General features: G+C 38.0%; 1 protein-coding gene across 1 annotated transcript in view; it reads left to right on the top strand.

The window, feature by feature from the left end:
* LOC122252993 (uncharacterized) overlaps positions 1-12,500 on the top strand; it is a 96,953-nt gene that overhangs the window by 46,782 nt on the left and 37,671 nt on the right. The window lies entirely within an intron of this gene.

Below are 12,500 nucleotides of genomic sequence, written 5' to 3'. Positions count from 1 at the left end.
GCGAGTTTCTAACGTGTGTTTAGTTTGGCATCGGAGATTCTGGCTTGATGAGAATGTTGCTCATATTATTGGTGATGATGTAAGCGGGGGAAGCGCATCAGCTGCAGGGGAGGGGGAGAAGGGAGAGAGAAGTAGAAAGAAGAGAGAGGAGAGTGAGAGAAGAAAGAAGAGTGAGAGAAGAAAGAATAGAGAGAGAGAGAGAGAGAGAAGAAAGAAGAGAGAGAAGAGAAGAGAGATAGAGAAAGGGAGAGAGAAAGAAAGAAGAAGAAACGAAGATAGAAAAGAGAACGAAGAGAGAGAGAGTGAGGGAGGAGAGCAAGAGAAATACAGCCATAGAGACAAACAGACAGAGACAGAGAGCCAAAAAGAGAAACAGAGAACGTGTCATAGACTAAGAATCCAAACATTTAGAGTTAACGATAAGTATTAATAGAACCTTCTTGGTATAGTGATGAATCATTGAATGTGTTATAAAAATAACTTAATGAGTTTGTCTAAGCCTAGAATGATTTTCAAATTATATTTAAAAAATATTCAATTCGAGATGTCACCGAGGGATTAGATATCATTAAGCAATAAGAAATGCAGTTAGATTGTGTTTATTTTTTTCAATATATGTATTAAGAGGTCTGTGATTTTGCCTCTATGCATGTATGTATGTATATGTAATGTTGAGATATTTATCAGTATGTATATATATTTTTGTGTATATATGTATGTAACGTAATGGGGTGGGGGGGTGGAGGGAGGGCGGGAAGCCAAGGTTAAACTTCCATTCACGCCTCAAGGTTTTCATCTGTGCAATCCAGCAATAATTCACGCATTCTTGCATTCTTCTCTCGCTGTTTTGTCACAACTCGGAAGACGTACGTGAACTAAAGAAACTGAATGATGATGATAGTAATAATAGCAATGATAATGATAAGAGAGAGATTTTTATATGAAAATTATTTGCTACTCTCTGTTTGTGTTTTGTCTGCCTGTTTGTATTTTGTTGAAGTCCGTTATAGCAAGGTTCTTGGCTAGGCGTTGTGCATGACGTCACCCTGTTAATTGTACCGTTAAGCTGCCTTAATCACAGCAGGGCTATTAAGTGATTGCACGTGTGTGTGTGTGTGTAATTAGGTGATTAATGATTGTGTTTGTCATTTCCTTTAATGTGTTGGTGTATGAGATAGATATTTGTGTTTTCTGTTAAGTCATGCACATGATATTTATGTATTTGTTTATTTGTTTTTGTTTATCGACTTATTGTTTATCGTTTATAGTTTATTTGTTTACTGTTTCACTTGTTGTTTCTCTGTGTGCATATTTCTGTATTATAATTGTTGTATTCAAGTTGTGGTTACAATATTCTTTGTTTTTATAAGGTTATATTTTTTCAAGTTATTGTTGATACATTTGTATACATAGAACTGTTTTCATAGAGAAATATTGTTGACAATGTATTAAGAACTGATAATGTTTATTCATAAAACTAAAATATTTCATTTAAAATTCACAAAAAGAAAATACTTGGGCCAGACCAACACACGGATTTCAAAAAAAATCCAAAAACGCCCATAATTCATCCAAAATTGTGCATCGTAACCAAAATCGAAATTGACCTGTATTTTATCATAGCATTCTTTGAGGCCAAATATTTCCAATCCAATAATCATTTCCGAATTTATTGTCGTGAAATCTACTTTTTTTTTGTGTGTGTGTGTGTGTGTATGTGTGTGTGTGTGTGTGTGTGTGTGTGTGTGTGTGTGTGCTATTGGGCGGGTGAACAGACTGCAATGGTGTGTTTGTTATGGTACCATGATTGTTGCATATAATTGCATTCCTTTGAACTTTGATTGATTGTGCTTATAGCTTTGTGAATTCGTTGAGCCTATATTAATTAATTGCCAAAACGCAACATATATATTTTTTCTTTTTAAAGATGTGATGGTAAAATGTTGATATTAATGATGGTGATGCTGATGATGTTGATAATAATGTGATGATGATTATGATGATAATTATGATTTTGATACCATAATTAACGAACAATAATGATGATGTAGCAGTAATCATGACAATGCTTATACAAAAGACAGTATTGGTGATGCCAATGATGGTGATAGTGATGAAGGTAAAAATTATTATAATACTGATAATAATGACGATGATTATAATAACAAAGACCATAATAGATCGATCAAGCTAATGTTTATGATAAGATTTTTATATATCAATATAGATATTTCTAATAGAGATTCTCACTAGTTCTCATCTTCCCGCCTCTTCCCTCTTTATTTATTTATCTATGTATCTGTTTATTTCATTTTTCCTTTTCTTTTCCACCCTTTCACTGACCTTCACTTTCGGGCGTGGATGTGGTGACAGTGAGGAGTGTGTGTGGATTGTGCGGTCTAGTGTTTTATGGTGTCATGAGATTTTTTTTTCAACTCGTTGACATTTTCGAAACGGATGGGGTTTGATTTTTTGGCGGGATGGGGGGGGGGGTATTTTGGCTGTTTGTTTTCCGTTTTATTTATTTATTTATTTAATTTTGTAATTGTTGTAGTTGTTGTATTACGTGTGCAAGAGTGTACACGTAATGAGAGAGAGTGTAAAAAAGAAACAGAAGAGGAGAGAATGAGTGAAAGAAATAGAGAGAGAGAAGGAAAGAGAAAGACAAAAAATAAAGAGATATAGAAAAAGAGAGAGAGGAAGAGCAGAAACAGAAAGAGAAATAGAGAAAGAGAGAGAAGAAAAAGAAAGAGAAATAAACATGAAATCGAATTCTAAGAAAACGCGGTTAATTCGAAATGCAAGTCTTAGGATTTCACAATTAAGGCGATTAAGCCAGTGCGCGGATAATTATCTGTCGGCCGCGGTAATTAAAGGTTCTTTAGCTCCGTCTCAGACTGGTGAACTGTTTCCTAACCGTGTGTGCGTGAGAGAGAGAGAGAGGAGGGAGGGAGGGAGAGAGAGGGGGGAGAAGGAGACAGAGAGAGGGGGGGAGAGAAGGAGAGAGAAGGAGAGAGAGAGAGAGAGGTGGGGGGGGAGAGAAAGAGAAAGAGAGAGAGTGTGTACGAATGAGTGGGTGAGTAAGAGAGAGTGGACGGAGGAGAGAAATAGAGAGAGAGTGAAAGATAGAAAGATATATAAATAGAAAATATATATATAAATAGAGAAATCATAAAAAGAAAAAAAGAGACAAAAAGAGAGATATATAGATAAAAAAGAGTAGAGAAAGAGAGAGAGAGAGAGAGAGAGAACATGAACTCCCACCTATCAAAAAAAGGGGGCAGACTTCAGACAAGGCCGATGTGGCAAGGAACAGGTTTTCCCTGAGAAAAGGAAGCAAGAAATCGGCGTGTGTTCTGAGGACTAAGTTTTATCTGTCTTCGTCTCAGTGGAGGATCGAGGAACATAGAGGTGGATCCTATGGAAGGTGGAAAGTGGATTATGTGGATTTTAGGTCTTTTTAAGTAGGATTGGTGGTGGATCTGTGTTATTGGGTGTCGGTTTGTGTGTATGTTTGTGGATATGTAGATTTTTTTTTGTATGCGTGTGTATAAGTAGATAGGTAGATAGATAGATACAGAGTGTGTGTGTGTTTAGGTATATATGTATATATATATATATATATATATATATATATATATATATATATATATATATATATATATATATATATATATATATATATATATATATATATATATATGTGTGTGTGTGTGTGTGTGTGTATGTATGTATGTATGTACACATGTATGTACACACACATATTCACTCACTCACTCACTCAAACATATCCACATATTTCTTTTCAAGCTACAAATGTTGCAAGCGTACTCTCCACCCTAACGAAACATACTGTTGCATGAAATCAAACGCATCCTTGCATGTTGCACACGCGTCTCCGGCACATTTTATGCCATCCCGGAAACGCTTATGACAATTTTCCAAATCCTCCCCCCGTGACAGTGGCACGCATTAACCCGTGGCAGGGGCGTGACAGTAGCGTTGTGACATGACAGTAAACGACCCACGACCAAAATCGGCTTGGGTTTGCTATGTTTATTCATTTATTCGTTTTTTTCGTATTTATTTCGTATTTTTTTGGATATGTTTAGATTTTGTTTGTATATTTTGTTTTTTATTATTGATTTTATTGGGTTTCATTTACTATCTTTTTTTATGTGGGGGGGCGGTATTTCGATTTGAAGGGATGACTTTAAACGATATAGAAAACGGATAAAGATATGAGAGAGAGAGAGGGGACGAAAAAGAGAAAGAGAAGGGGATTATAGAGATAGGGAAAAATAGAAGCAAAGAAACAGACAAAACAAAAACCAAAAAAACATTTTCTTTTTTTATGTTTGTAAATTAATTTTATATTTACGATTATACACGCACTTAACCCGCCCACATTCAGTGTCTGTATTTGCTCGAATGCGGGAAAGTCGTTAATATAAGTGACCTAATTTCTCTGGATTACTTTGATATCGGATCATTAGCCAATTTTCCCCGGTAAATATGAAATTCTGAACGCGTATATAGGACGAAATATATTTTTGCAATCGCTGGCTGTTTGAGATGACCGGAAGTGTAATGCGCATGTGTATGTATTTATTTATTTTTATTTTTATTTTTATTTTTATTATTATTATTTTTTTTTTATGAAACCATATGATTAAGAGGTATGGCTGTTGTGTTAATGTTTTTTGTTTTGTATTATAACTTTATTATTATTATTATTACCAATTTTTTTTTAATTTCTTGTAGTTATGATAATTTTTTATCATGATTATTTATCTATGAAAGATCTTTTAATTATCTTTTTGTTCTCTTGTGAATGATTCCTTACCGGGTGTCAGTCTGTATCTATTTAAATATGTTCATTGTTTTTTATTTCGATTTTGTTAGATATTTCGCTCGTTGTGTCCAACGTTTTATGGATGTGTTGGCATCATACTTACATTGTCATATAAACAGATAGATCAAGGATATAGATTGATTGACAGAGGGATTGATGGATAGATCGATTCATATATATAGTATACACACACACACTTACACACACACACACACTTACACGCACATACACACTCACACACTCATACACTCATACTATCACCCCCCCCCCATACGCACACACACTCACTCACCCCCCACCCACCCACCCACCCACACACATACCCCCCCTGCCCCCAACCACCCACACACACACATACCCCCCCTGCCCCCACACACACCCACACACATAACCCCCCTGCCCCCCCCCCCCACACACATACCCCCTGCACCCATACCCCCCTCCTCCCCCCACACACACCACTTACGAAAACCAAAACCAAAACACAACCAAGACCCTTTTTATTTACAAGACCTACTTTGTGAAGAAAGGGTTGTTTCATGGAGCAGGTGTAATCCTACCTGGCCGGTATCCTTCCCATAAATATTTTGCAAGAGGCAATTGCAATAAGCGGACCCTTTATAACTGTATTTATTATTACGACCGAGCGCGTTTACCCGGGAAAATCGGGTAAACATTTGTGAATGAAATGTTGTATTCGTCGTGTGATTATTGTTCCGAAAATAGCCGGAGGGGGAAAAGGTAAGATGCGTTTCTATTAATAACCTTTTAAGGGGGGGCGGGTAGGGGGCGTGGTACGGACGGGGGAAATGAGGTCAACTTTTTTTTCTATAAAAATGGCTGTTCATGTAGTTTTTTTTTTCTTTTTTTTACTTTTTAGTATTTACACGACACAAACATAAACGTTTTAGTTAATGAAAAGATACTCTTACACATGACTGGTATAAAGTGTGCATTTTCAGATCGTATACAATGTTTCAAAATCTTAAGATTCATGAGTGAATTAGAGGCTATGTTTCTCTTTCCTTCTATCTCCCTTTCTCCTTTTTCTTATATGTTTTTTTTCTTTGTTTTGATCTTCCCCAATATCAGCTATTTTTTTCACATATCTTCCTTCTCCTCCATTCTTCTCAAAGGTATTTTCAAGAGATTAATTTCATTTACTCCATGATCATTGCATTTATATTTATGTATTTATTTATTTCTCTCTTTCTTCTTTATTTTTTTTCTATTGTCATCATATCTACATTTTCTTAAACACATAAATAGATCGACAGAGTAATTTATTAAGAGATCGATATATATATATATACAGTATACGCACACACTTTTTTTTTTTTTTTTTTTTGCGAGAGAGAGAGAGAGAGAGAGAGAGAGAGAGAGAGAGAGAGAGAGAGAGAGAGAGAAAGAGAGCGCACGCTAGAGATGAATTAACGCGTCATTTCTGGTGTTTGTCTCTTTCATGCTCCCAAGAGATCAGATTCCAAGTCCAGTCGTGGGTTTCATCAACATCTTTTCTACTCTTGTTTTCTAGCTTTCATCTTCCTCTTCTATTCTTCTTTTCTCCCTGTTTATTACTCTTATTCTTATTATTATTGTTCTTCTTCTTCTACTTCCTCTTGCCTCCCATTCATTAGCTTCCCCTTATTCGTTTCTTTTCCTTAGCCATTTCGTCTAAGTGCATTTACATCTAACTGCATTTATCTTTCAAAGAAAAAAAAACGATAAAATAAACACACATAGACAAACTTAACACTCACTCTTAGTATAACGAGTGTAAACCGGTGAGGACTGACTGTTATTTGTTATTGTCTCAATCTTAGATTAATTATTAATGACATTCATCCTGTATATTGTTTTGATTTTAATGGGAATTCACTCTAGATGTCCCATTCTAATGGTTGGTAATTATTTGGGGTAATGAGTCGTGTTCCCTTGTTAGGTTTGCTTTCTAGGATGTCGTGTTTCTCTGTGGATGTCGGGTGATGATTTTGTGTGCTATTTTCTGTGTCTTCTCTCGCTCGCTCTTTATCTCTCTCTCTTTCTTTCTCTCTCTTTCTCTCTCTTTCTTTCTCTCTCTCTCTCTCTCTCTCTCTCCCTCTCTCTCTCTCTCTCTCTCTCTCTCTCTCTCTCTCTGTCCGGCTCCTTGTTTTTCTTTGTTCTCTTACTTTTGCCCTCTCTCTCTCTCTCTCTCTCTCTCTCTCTCTCTCTCTCTCTCTCTCTCTCTCTCTCTCTCTCTCTCTCTCTCTCTCTCTCTCTCTCTCTCTCCCCTCCCTTTCTCTCTCTCTCTCTCTGGCTCCTTGTTTTTCTTTGTTCTCTTACTTTTGCCCTTTCTCTCTCACACTCCCTCACTCCCTTACTCCCGCTCACTCTCTATTCGCCTTTCTCCATCAAATCACTCCAAAACACCATAATACTCCTGAACACAAAAAAGAGAAAGAAAAATCATGAATTGTTCATGAATTTTGAACATAATACTGAAGAAAACCAGAGACACTGACCAGGGTACATGTCGACGTAACTTGTCTACACCCGAGAGCACTGCCGATCTGAAGATGTATCTCTTGTGTGTTTTTCTTCTCGCTTTTCTTTTGTTGTTGTTGTTGTTTTTCTTTTGTTTGGGTCGTTTTGTGTGTGTGTGGTTTAGATAGGAGGAGTCTTTGTAGGGATAAGGGAAAGAATTATTGTTGAATTTTTTGTTTTTGTTTTTTTTGGCGAAGAGAATAGAAAATGGGTAATTTATAAAGAAATGGGAAATTTAAATATAAAGTTTTATTTCAAAATCATAAGACGAAATAGATAAAAAAAAAAAAAACAAGATGGAAGAAAAGGCAAACGAAGGTTTATTAATATCTGGAAGAAGAGGTAAAAAAAAGAAATATAGAGACTGGAAGAAATGAGAAAAGAAAAGATTTGAAGAATCAAGAAGAGAGCACTAACTGAACCCAAAGCATCTCAGTTACAGTTCTTTCTTTCCATTCAGTATCCAGCAACAATTAAAATACTGAGAAAAAAAATATTAACATTAAGAAGAAATCTAGTTATTGAGGATCCTACAAGAAGCTAATTTAGTTCCTTATCTAGTATCATTTATTTAAAAAGTAGTCATTAAGAAAATTATAACTAGGAAATGTGAGGAGACGACGACCTGTCTTCTAAAGAGAGATCATTCATAAAAGATGCAGTCCCTTACCTTAGGAAATGTTTTTGTTAGCAACAACGGAGCCCCGCTCGCCAGGGACCATAAATATAAGTTGCTGCGTTGCAAGTACTCATCTTGCATTGGAGTGACACAGCATAACGTAGATAAGTATCACTTTTGATTCTTTAGTGGTGAATATCGAGGCAAAGGGGGCACTCGACTTTTTTTTTTTTTTTTTTTTTTTTTTTTTAGAGAGAGAGAGAGAGAGAGAGGGGGTGGGGGGCGTAATAAGGGGAGAGAGAGATGATTTGTGAGGTTTGTGTAGTATTTTGAAAGGGCAAAGATGGGTAAAAAAAAGCTTAAAGCGAATACTTTTGCACATCCCCCCACACACATACATACATATATTCAGTTCCCACCCCACACCCACACCCACACCCACACCCACACCCCCATCCCCACCCTCCCCCCAAACAACCCACACAAACAACCCATTACCAAAGGAGACTAGACCCGCAAAAAGGAAGAAAACACATAAAAAAAAAAAAATCCATCCCGTTTCTATAACTGTTTTTCCTAAGTCAGCCCCCCCCCCTCTCACCTCCCCCACACCCCCTAGAAAAGAAAGAGAGGTGAGGGGGAAGGGGGATTTTAGCTGACGATCAGAGTGGCAGTTATAACGAAAATATGAAAGGACGAAGATTAAGAAGTTTACGAAGAGGAAAGATCTGCGTTTCGAGTTGTTATGAGACGCACTTTTCCCTCCCGCTCTTTTCCCTGTTGTTTGTCCTTCTCTTTTCCCTGTTATTTGTCCTTTTCTTTTCCCCTTTTGTTTGTTTTTTCTTGGTCTTTGTCTCTTTTTTTCTTTCTTTTCTTATCCTATTTTGTTTGTTTGTTTGTTTTAATGTTTTATTTTACCCTTTTCTTCTTTCTTTCTTTGTTCTCTCTTCGGGTTCGTGTCATTTTCTCCTCCTTTGCTTTTTGTTTGTTTGTTTGTTTGTTCGTTTGTCGTGTTTGTCTTTATTTTTCTCCTCTTCCTTTCATTTTTTTCTAATATTTTCGTATATGTTCCTTTATTAGATTTCTTCTCTTCCTTTTACATTTTTGTCTGTTTCTCCGCCTTCTTTGTTTCCCCTATTTGTTTTTCTTTCCTCCTCTCTCCATTGTACACTTTTCCTTCTCACACATTTCCTTCCCTCCTTTATTTTCCTTTGCCCCTTCTTCTTCGAATTGGCTTGGTTTTAACGCATTCACTTCTTCCCTTTTTTCTTTCCTCTCTTCTACCTCTCTTTCTCTCTCTTTCTCTCTCTTTCTCTCTCTCTCTCTCTCTCTCTCTCTCTCTTTCTCTATCTCTCTCTCTCTCTCTCCGTCTTTCTCTCTCTATCTCTGTCTCTCCTTTTTGTTTTAATCCTATTTTTCTCTCTCCTTCGATTGATATGTTTTCCCCTTTTTCCACTTCTCTCCCCTTCCGAACTTCCTCTTTTCTCCTCTTTCCCGCCTCCTCTCCTCTCTCTTCCAAATTCCCGTTTCTCCTCTTATTTTCCCTTCACCCTTTCCTCTCTCCTCTTCATTCCTTTGATTTTCCTTTCTCCCCGTCTCCCTCTTTCTATTTCTCCCATCGTCCCTTCACCTCCCCCTTTTTCCCCTAGGCGATCAACGCCGAGACAAAGCCATAAGGACTAAACGAAGGACAGGGAACAGAGATACAGGGAAATTTCGCTAAATTTAGGGGGGAAAAAGATCGGTGGAAAAAAATCCCCAAAGATGGCGGTAACTTCCCTGCGCCAAAGTTAGAGCTTGAACGAAATCACCTTAATTCCGGGGAGAAAATCTAGGGGAAAAGTGGGGGAGAAATAGTGCTATGATATAGAGATCCAGGAGAATATTTACTTAGCGGAGAATATTTTAGTATATCAAATAGAGAATATCGCCAAGTGACTCCGCTGAAAATTTGGAAAAAAAAATCCCTAACAGATGCAGAAACTTTCCTTCACCAAAGTACGTTTTAGATTAAATTATCATAACTGGGAAAGAAAATCCAGGAGAAAGCGAAGAAATAAAGATGTAAATGAATATTGTGTTATATATATATATATATATATATATATATATATATATATATATATATATATATATATATATATGTATGTATGTATGTATGCATATATATATATACATATATTTATATATAATGTATTTGTGTGTGTGTGTGTGCGTGTACGTGTGTGTGTGTGCGTGTGTACGTAAACCGTCAGAGAAGAGCATCCTTCGCAACGATTTTACTACTGCCTTTCCTACCTACCTCTCCCCTCCCTCTCCCCTCCCTCTCTCCCCTCGTCAAAGACCTCTTCCCCCTTCCCCTTCCTCCCCCACCCCTCCCCTCCCTTCTTCACCACTTCCCCTATTCAGTCTTTATCTTACCTCTCCCTCTGCATTCACCGGATCCCGTTGATAGAGCAGCTTTTGAAACACTAAAAGGAAAGAGAGAGAGATTTTTTTTCGTTTTTTTCTGTTTTATTGTTTTTTTTTACTTTCGTTTGTCTCCTATTAGGTTAGATTTGTTTTATATTTATATTATTTGATGTTGTTTAGGCACACAAATACACACACACACACACACATACACACAGCAAGAGAGAGAGAGAGAGAGAGAGAGAGAGAGAGACGCATACATATTTACATATATCCATGAGCGTGTGTGTGCGTGTGCGTGTACGTGTGTGTGTATGCGTTGGCATGTGTGTGTAGCATAGCATAATGTAGGACTTTTCTTGTTACCCCGCTTTTTGTGGGAGGAAAATGTGAATTAAATGTGTTTGTGCAGGTGAGGACGTCGCGGTGATATGAAATTACACTTGTCAAGATTCCCCCGCGGAGCGTTAGCGTATATTCAGAAAGCATGACTTAAGGCAGATATAGTAACGCTTGGAAACACACACATTCACACACACAAACACTCTCTCTCTCTCTCACACACACACACACACACACACACACACACACACACACACACACACACACACACACACACACACACACACACACTCTCGCTCTCTCTCTCTCTCTCTCTCTCTCTCTCTCTCTCTCTCTCTCTCTCTCTCTCTCTCTCTCTCTCTCTCTCTCTCTCTCTCTCTCTCTCTCTCTCTCTCTCTCTCACACACACACACACCCAAACACACTCTCTCACACTCTCTCTCTCTCTCTCTCTCTCTCTCTCTCACACACACACACACACACACACAGACTCTTCTTTCTCTTACACTTAGTATCTTGTGTTTCAGAGCATGGCAAGTGACGTTGTAAATTCAGCCTGTTCTCAGAAGCATGTGTCATTAACATTAAACATGGCATGTAGAGATACGAAGCGACACACCTTACAAAGGAACTATAAATAGATTCGTGTGCTCCTTCATGCCACTGAACGCGTGATAAAACATTCTTAAATTTCTTCCTCTTGAACGCACCGCACCGCTTGATGTCATTGAACGCACAAATTACCTGTTATCATAAAACAAGTATTAACAGAAGACGTTAAATTAACATCACCCGTTATCTTGCCTTGTCTCCGTGTCTCCTTAATGCCACAGCAAGAAAAAAAAATCGAAAGAAAGCGATAAGAAAAGAGAGAGAGAGAGAGAGAGAGCAAGAAAGAGAAGAAAGATAGAGAGAGCGCAAGAAAGAGAAGAAAGAGAGAGAGCAAGAAAAAAAATGATAGATTATGGTGTAAACAGAGTCAAGGGGGAGGGAGGGGGGATGATAGGGAAGGCCAGATTTCATAAGCGGATAACAGGTAAAAAGTAGGTTGGGCGTCAGAGGTGTGTAGACGGCCTTATGTTACGAGCAACCGTGTGCACTGGCGGGACTTTGCGGTTGTGGGTCGTATTTATAGCTATGCGCAGGTGTGCAAGGTCACGTGACATGCCTATAGGAGAAGGTAGGGGAGAGAGGGTGAGAGAAAGGGGGAAGGAGATAGAAGGGAAGGGAAAGCGGGAGAAGGAGAGAGTGAGAGAAAGAAGGAGAGAGAATAAGGAAACGAGGAAGAAGGGGAGAGAGTAAGAGAAAGGAGGAAGAAGGGGAGAGAGTAAGAGAAAGGAGGAAGAAGGAGAGAGAGAGAGAAAGGAGGAAGAAGGAAAGAGAGGGAGAAAAAGGAGGAAGAAGAAGAGATAATATAGGAAAGCGGAAGAAAGGGAGATAGAAAAAAGAGGAAGAAGGTGAGAGAGTGAGAGAAAGGAGGAAGGAGAGAGAGTGAGAGAAAGGAAGAAGAAGGAGAGACAGTGAGATATAGGAGGAAGAAGAGATAGGGAGAGAAAGAAGAGGAAGGGGAGGAGGAGGAAGGGGAGGGAGAGAAAGAGAGGAAAGGAGAAAGAATAAGAGAAAGAGAAGGAGAGCGCGAGAGAAAAAGAGGGAGTGAAGGACAATAAGAGAAAGAGAGGGAATAAAATCGAGAAAAAAATATAGAGGAGGGGAAAGATGATAGAATAGAATATATAGATAGAATATATA

The sequence above is a fragment of the Penaeus japonicus genome, unplaced genomic scaffold (genome assembly GCF_977035675.1).
Source record: "Penaeus japonicus unplaced genomic scaffold, GWHDUDI00000001_assembly GWHDUDI00000039, whole genome shotgun sequence".
NCBI classification, from domain to species: domain Eukaryota; kingdom Metazoa; phylum Arthropoda; class Malacostraca; order Decapoda; family Penaeidae; genus Penaeus; species Penaeus japonicus.
Note: the sequence above shows the minus strand (reverse complement) of the source record. Positions and strands in the feature narration are given on the sequence as shown.